The sequence below is a fragment of the Sapajus apella genome, unplaced genomic scaffold (assembly GCF_009761245.1).
Source record: "Sapajus apella isolate SASKATOON/1434 unplaced genomic scaffold, GSC_monkey_1.0 scaffold236, whole genome shotgun sequence".
NCBI classification, from domain to species: Eukaryota; Metazoa; Chordata; class Mammalia; order Primates; family Cebidae; genus Sapajus; species Sapajus apella.
Window position 1 is genome coordinate 445689 of NW_022437176.1, and position 7847 is coordinate 453535.

Genomic DNA, 7847 nt, shown 5'->3' on the forward strand with positions numbered 1-7847 from the left:
TTTTTTTTTTTTTTTTTTTTTTTTTTTTTTTTTTTTTTTTTTTTTTTTGAGACAGAGTCTCGCTCTGTCGCCAGGTTCTGTTGCAAGAATGCAGTAGCAGAATCTCGGCTCACTGCAACCTCTGCATCCCAGGTTCAAGTGAGTCTCCTGCCTCAGCCTCCCCAGTAGCTGGGACCACAGGCATGGGCCACCACATCTAGTGAATTTTTGGATTTTTAGTAGAGATGAGGTTTCACCATGTTAGCCAGGATGGTCTCCATCTGTTGACCTCGTGATCTGCCTGCCTCAGCCTCCCAAAGTGCTAGGATTACAGGTATAATCCTAGCAATATTAAAAAAAAAAAAAAAAAAAAAAAAAAGAATGAAGTAGGGATACATGCAGTACATCAACCAGATGAAGACAGCCAAAGACTATGGCTTCAAGCAGGAGTATGAGGTACAGGCTAGCCCCAGTCCAGCAGGACCCCTGCAGGGGTCTCACCTGGCTCTTCCTCTCTGTGGACCCTGACCCTGGTCTGACCTCAACCTGACCCTAATCACCAACCTAATTCACTTTGACCTTGACCCTGCTCCAATCAACAATCTATTCAGTATTACATTAAGTGAAAGAGGCCAGTCACAAAGGCCATGTATTGTATGATCCTTTTCATATGAATGTCCAGAATAAGCAAATCCACAGAAATGGAAAGTAGACTCATGGTTGCCAGGAGCTAGGGGTGCTAGGGAAGGGAAAAGGGAGTGACTACTAAAGAGTACTGGATTTCTTTCCAGGGTGACAAAACTGTTCTGGGAATTAGATAGTGGTGACAGTTGCACAATCTTGTGAGTATTCTAAAAACCTCTGAATAGGCCAGGTGTGGTGGCTCACTCCTATAATCCCAGCACTTCGGGAGGCCGAAGCAAGTAAATCACCTGAGGTCAGGGGTTCAAAAGTGGCCTGGCCAACATGTTGATTCCCTGTCTCTACTAAAAACACAAAAATTAGCAGGACCTGGTGGGTGCATGCCTGTAATCCCAGCTACTTGGGAGGCTGCGACAGGAGAATTGCTTGAACCTGGGAGGCAGAGGTTGCAGGAAGCCAAGATTGCACCACCGCACTCCAGCCTGGGTCACATCTCAAAAAAAATAAAATGGGCCAGGCACAGTGGCTCACACCTGTAATCCCAGCACTTTGGGAGGCCAAGGCAGGTGGATCACTAGGTTGGGAGTTCAAGACCATCCTGGCTAAGATAGTGAAAGTCCGTCTCTACTAAAACCACAAAAATTAGCTGGGCATGGTGGCAGGCATCTGTAATCCCAGCTACTCAGGAGGCTGAGGCAGAGAACTGCTTGAACCTGGGAGGTGGAGGTTGCAGTGAGCCACGATTGTGGCACTGCACTCCAGCCTGGGTGGCAAAGTGAAGAAAGAAAGAGAGAAAGAGAGAAAGAGGAAAGAAGAAAGAAAGAAAGATGAAAGAAAGAAAGAAAAGAAAGAAAGAATGAAAGAAAGAAAGAAAGGGAAAGAAAGAAAGAAAGAGAAAGAAAAAGAGAGGAAGAAAGGAAACGGAATGAGAAAAGGAGTGAAGGGAGGAAGAGGAAAGGAGGGAGGGAATGGAAAGGAAAGAAAAAGAAAAACCACTTAATTGCACACTGTAACATGGTAACTTTTACATGTGTGAATTATATCTTAATTCTTTAAAATCCCAGTTGAGGAATATTTCTTCAAAATATCTGACCAGTAATCCTCACAACTGTCAAGTTCAATAAAATAAGAAAAGTCTGAGAAACTGACACAGTCAAGAAAAGACAAGAGGACTCAATGTAAATATGCTATCCTATCCTCCATGGGATCCTAGAACAGAAAAGAGATACTAGGCTAAAACTAAGGAAATCTGAATCAAGTGTAGACTTTAGTTAACAATAAGGTATCCATACTGGTTCATTATTTGTGACAAATGTACCGTACTCGGGTAAGAGGATAATAGAGGAAACAGGGTTTGGGGGTTATGGGGACTCACATTGCACTATGTTTGCAACTTTTCTGTAAATCTAAACCTATTATAAATAAACAGTGTACTTATTTTAAAAGAAATCAATTTGTCATGTCAGGCAAACAGCAGCAGGCTGGTGTGAGGAGCTTGCTGGGAATTCACAAGCTATTGGAATTCAGCCCCAACTAACTCCAAAGCATGGTCTGGAAAAACCCCAGATCTCCCAGCCCCATCCATCCTGAGCTCTTGATCCTGGTGGGGTCCAGTGGATTCCACCCAAATGGTTTGCCAGGTAAGTGCCAGTTTATTTCATCAATGCAAATACTCTTTTAACAGGGGAAACACAGGAGCCTAGGGGATAACAAGGTCTGAGGGTCAGGTGGACCTTGACATGAATCCTGAGGCTGCCTCTTTCTTGCTGTGTGATCAGAGAAAGGCCATGCTCCCAGGTTCAGAGCACATGGGGCCGAGAGCAGCAGTGTCACCTGTAGTCCTACACTGCCAGCTGCATTCACAGAGCATCATCCATTGTCCTCAGACTCAGCCAGGAAGCTGCCTGGCTTTGGCTCTGTCCTCCCGACATTATGCTGACCAGGTGGTGCTATCTGCTCATCCTCAGCCACTGGGAGCTTACCTAGTGCCACTTTCTAATCCCCCAAGGGCACCAGCCCTTCCCGGAGCCCTCTCCCACATCCTCCTTCCCCAAAGAGCTCTCTGCTGAGCTCTCTGCACAGACAAACCCTTTGTCTCCCACTCCCCTCTCCTGAGCTCCTAAGAGTTCCTTGAGCTGGAGAAAATTCTCTATCTGGAGATGGAAACACGTGTTTTATGTGCTGAGTGCAGCTTCTCCCTAGAATCCTCTCTCCAGTGCCACCTTCCAAGTCCCAGACCAAATTCTCAAACTAAAGGAGATTAAAGACAGATCCTGCTCTACTCTGCTTTCCACTGTCTGGAATGACAGAGAATTGTTATTAGTCATTCCTATTTTACAGACAATTCTAGTAATAATCATCCCAACACAACAGCTACTAGCTGTGGGTATTCACCACGTGCCAACAGTGGACTGGGTGCTTTTCATGCATCATCTCATAGAATGCTCTCAATAATCATGATACCTCTATTGGATAGCAATACCTTTATCCTCAGTTAGCATACAGGAAAACTGAGGTTCACAAAGGGCCAGTAACCTTGCAAGGACACACAGCCAGTAAGTGGCAGAACTGGGATTCAAATGCAAGCAGATCTGTTTATATTTTTCCTTAGAGACAGGTCTCTATGTTTCCCAGGCTGGAGTGTGGTGGCCCTTCACAGGCGCAATCCTAGCTCACTGCAGCCACCAGCTTCTGGGCTCAAGCAATCCTCACACCTTGGCCTCCCAAGTAGCTGGGACTACAGGCACGTGCCACCACACCCAGCCCAAATGTGTCTTCATCCAGAGTGCTTGCTCTTAAGCAGCACATCATACTCTTTCTCTAAAGATGTTTTGTGAAACAAACAAACAAAACATTATGATAAAATAAATTTCAGGAGTGTCGCCCTTTTTATTCTCTTCATGGAGGTTCACCAGGGGCATTAGTGTCTTGGAAGTCCTGAATCATTCTTCAGGGATCAGACCTATTTAATCTTGTTTAAACCAAAGTTTTAACAAATTTAAGTGTTAAAAATGATCATTTATTTTTTCTGTTTACTTGTAAATAAACCACTTTGTCATCTTGTGCAACTAGTGTTCTCTGGAATACACTTTGGGAAACACTGCATTGCTAAGTCGCAACTTTCCTAGCCTCTGCTGGAGCTTCTGGCCTTGACAGAGCAGTGGTGGACTTCGCTCACACCAGGAGCAGCTGGAAAACAAGACAAAATATATGGAACAACGGTTTTCAGATATTGGGCAACCAGCAGCTCAGGACTGCAATCCTTGAGAAGAAAAACAAAACAAGGTGAGCCGCACGACTGCCCAAGTGCGTGTCCAAAGTCAGGTGTGGCTGCTTCCTCAGTCCCAGGACCTGATCTCAGGATGGGGCTGATTTATCATTTTAACATGCGGCTCATGGCTTTCATGGAAAGTGAGACTATAAGGGCCAGAGTGGAGATGGCAGGAGGCTGGAGATGAGGTCACAGCTGTGCCCATCTGAGCAGAGCTTGGGGTGAGACACCCTCTGTGCTGCGGGTCTGTACTTCATGCTGTAAGTCACTGGGTCCCAAGGTTTATTTGACCCTCCAGAACACCAGGGGGTCCTTGACTCATTCTGGCATGAGATGACAGGTACAGATGAGGTCGTGCAGGGTTTGACTCTCCTGAACCCCCATGACGCTGGAACTCTCCTGATCCCATCACCTGAGAACAAAACTGTTGCTCACTCTTGCCCCTGAGAGATCAAGCTTTAATCATGGCCTCCCTTGCTCACACATTCTCCGTGGTTCCACGCTGGCCTTGTGAGAAAATTCCTGCACCCAGCCTGATATTCAAAGACCCTGCCCTAACTAGCTCCTGCCTACTTCTCTCTATATTTGATAAATATTTCCATCTAGAAGGCCTTTTACCCCTTTCTTCACCTAGCCAAGTCCTATTCACACTTCAGAACTGAGCTCAGATCAGATGAGGTGGTTCATGCCTGCACTCTGAGAGGCCAAGACAGGAGGATTACTTGAACCCAGGAGTGTGAGACCAGCCTGAAAAACATGGTATAATCCAATCTCTACCAAAAAAATTACAAACATTAGCTGTGTGTGGTTACATGTGTCTGTAGTCCCAGGCTGAAGCAGGAGGATCAGTTGAGCATGGGAGGCCAAAGCTGCAGTGAGCTGTGATTATGCCACTACACTCCAGACTGAGCTACAGAGAAAAAAAAAACTCAGCTCTAAAACACCCATTCCTCCAGGAAGCCCTCCCTGCCATTTCTCTGGAACAGTCCCCATCCTTCCCCTCTAGTTCTGACCCCATGGAGCTGGCAGTAGATATAGCCAGCTTTGTCTCCCCTGAACTAGATAGCCCTCTAGATCAGGCCTAGGAGTGGACAGTAAAATTTGGAGAGTGCAACAGGTCAAGAGAGACGTGACTGACTCCCTCCCCTTTAGCTTCCCTTGACAACTTCTTCTCAGAGTACCCCAGCTGACAACCTACCCAGAAATGCACAGGCTTGCAAATCCAGCCACTCACCATCTCTCTTGGACTCAAGTGTGAAGGGCCAGCCAAGGAATCCAGATGTGGAAGCCCTAGGTGTTCATGTGTATTTGCAGTCATGTGAAAATCTCACACAATCTCCAGGCAGACCCTGGAGGCCCATTCTGCAGATGTTGATGAGGTTGGTATTTCTGGGGAGGTGTCAGCAAAAGCTGAATGTGCCAGGCATGAGGCAAAAGGCCAAGGTTTAGGGAGGCATCTTCTATACACGCACCTACCCTCTTGCCTTGCCCAGCCAGAAAGCAGAGAGCTGTGGCATCTGCCCTGCACAGAGGCAGATGGATGAATTTATTGACCTGAGGATAGAGCAGAGAAGAAAGGAAAGGAGAAATCCAAAAGGACTTCTAAAGGAGGGAACCATGTAGATGGGTTAGATGCAGAGGCTGGATAGGGGTCTGAGCAGATGAGTAGGGGACTGGGCATTTGAAGCTGAGAGTGTTGTACCTCCCTACCTCTTTCTTTGAACCCTCATACTTGAGCATGTATCAACTTGTGCTAACCACTGAGCTAAGCTGAACTCCAAATAATTAGAAAGCTTAAGTAAACAAACACCCACAGAAGATGAGAGAGGTGACTGAGGACTTACCATTACAAAGGCAAGTTAGTTTGAGGCTGCAAAGAGCTATGGGCAACTGTGCTACAGCCTGGGAGACAGAATGAGACTCTAACTGTAAAAAAAAAAAAAAAAAAAAAAAATTGTAATAACATAAATTATAAATTAATCTCAATATTTTCAAAGGCAGGTGGTTTTACAGTCGTTTTATCAAAACTCAAAGATCAGGAAAGTCCAAATTATTTCAACAAAGTCAGACCTTTTAAATAGATGGTAGATGCCAAGTCATTTTTATAAAACTTCTTTATATCAAAACCTAAGTCCAAAAAGAGAAAAGTATTGACCATGCTAGGGTTGTGTTAGGCAGGGATTTCAAGGAAGTCCTCTCTGAGGAAGTGGCATTTGAGCTGAGGCCTGAAGCACCAGAAAGAGGCAGTCAAGACAGGAAGAGGCAGGAATGGGAAGGTCTGGGGAAAGACTGGTCTGGTACAGGGAACTGCAAAGGCCAAGGCCCAGAGGTGATCAGGAGTTTGGCATTTGGAAGAAGAAAAATGTGTGACTGGACAGGGTGAGCGAGTGTGCAGAGGAGGACTTGGTGATAGAGTCTGCACTGGTCAGGCCACCTAGGTCTTGGAGCCCACAGTGAGAAGCATAGGCTTGACTCTAAGGGCAAAGGAGTGCCGTGGAGAGTTTGGGGACAGGGGAAAGTTGGCATTTAATGTTATAGCTTTTACAGTTTTGTTTTCTTAGAAACAGGATCTCAATCTGTTACCCAGACTGGAGTGGAGCTTGAAATATTTTCCAATTTATTGGGGTGTGTGTGTGTGTGTGTGTGATATCTAACGATTTAGAGGTGGGTTGTTAAATTTTCACATGTTTTCAGATGCCCAAAATTTCTTTCTGTTGTTAATTTCTAATTCTGTTTCTAACGTACTTGTTTTCCCTGTCTCTCCTGTCTTCTGAGCCTGTTTATCCATTGACTATCATTTTTTAAATAAACTTATTTCAACGTGGCATTTACAATCCTATTTTAATTCTTTGTTCTATTTCTGACGTGTTTTTCAGTGGTTGTTCCAGGGATTATGATGTGATTTTGAATTTTTTCAAGGAATGAAGGAAGAAGTGATGAACTTCTTGCCCGGCTGGGGCTCTCGACTACTGGCATGAGGTGGTGGATGGAGGGCACCAGGCATAACATCAACAGCTGTGAGTCAGGGCCTGAGGCACCCTCCCACTCTACCTCTCTGGAGCCTCGCAGCCAGCACCCCTAGTGACCCATGTGCCCCGGCCAGACAGGACATCAGCTCTGTGGCGGCCGCAGACCTCACCTGGGCAGGCCCTGAGTGCATGTGGACCGCTGGGTGCCCAGGCCCCTCGAGGCAATCAGCGGGCTGGATCCCCACCATGGCCCTGTGAAATGGATGATGTCCAGGCGACGAAGCTACACACGATTTTTTATTTTGGAGCGGGAAAAAAAGAAAAAAAGAAACGGAAATGAAAGATTGAAAATGTTTGGGCTCTCCTTCCTTTGCTCTTTCTTGCTTGCCCTCTGGGGTGGGGCGCTCAACGAGCTACAGGAGGTGGCTGGAAATCCCCCACCTCACCCCTAGGTCCCCAGGAGAGGTCAGCACTGCCCCTCCTGTGGGTGTCACAGAGACTGATGCGGGTCCCCTACCCCAGAAAGGGGTGGGCCTGGGTCCAGTCCACAAGGCCCTTTGAGGGCGCTGACCCAAGATGGAGTTGAGGTGGGGGCAGCGCTGGACCCCAGGGCCCCTGCCTGTCTCCTGGGGAGCCGGTAACCCACGCAGCCGTGGTGAGGCCCCGGGGCTCCCACAGGACGGATGCAGACGCTGAGGCCGAGAACGCCCAGCTGCCCTCGAGACTGTGTCTCCAGCCCGCAGCTTTCCGTGGTTCTCTGGGTCCCCTCTGCAGAGGGTCAAGGGAGCCCACCGTGGATCCTGAGGCGCCGAGCTTGAGGGACCCCAGAGCTCCGGCCAGGCCGCTTCCTTCGTGAGGTCCAGAGGAAGCAGGGGCAGATCCCGGGCGCTCCCCAGGCAAAGGAAGCTGATCTCGGAGCTGGGGTCACAAGGCTCCACTCCTGCCACCTCCGGGCCCTAGAGCCAGGGAGGATGAGAAACCGGGGG

At 47.5% G+C, this 7847-nt stretch overlaps 1 long non-coding RNA gene across 1 annotated transcript; it reads right to left on the reverse strand.

Annotated features, from left to right (window-relative positions):
• Positions 1-3298: 3298 nt before the first annotated feature.
• Positions 3299-7290, reverse strand: LOC116544922. The gene is made up of 3 exons (XR_004266100.1): positions 7032-7290; positions 5737-5818; positions 3299-3810 (listed from the first exon to the last, which is right to left on the reverse strand). It is a non-coding gene; the product is annotated as an uncharacterized LOC116544922 (long non-coding RNA).
• Positions 7291-7847: the final 557 nt, after the last annotated feature.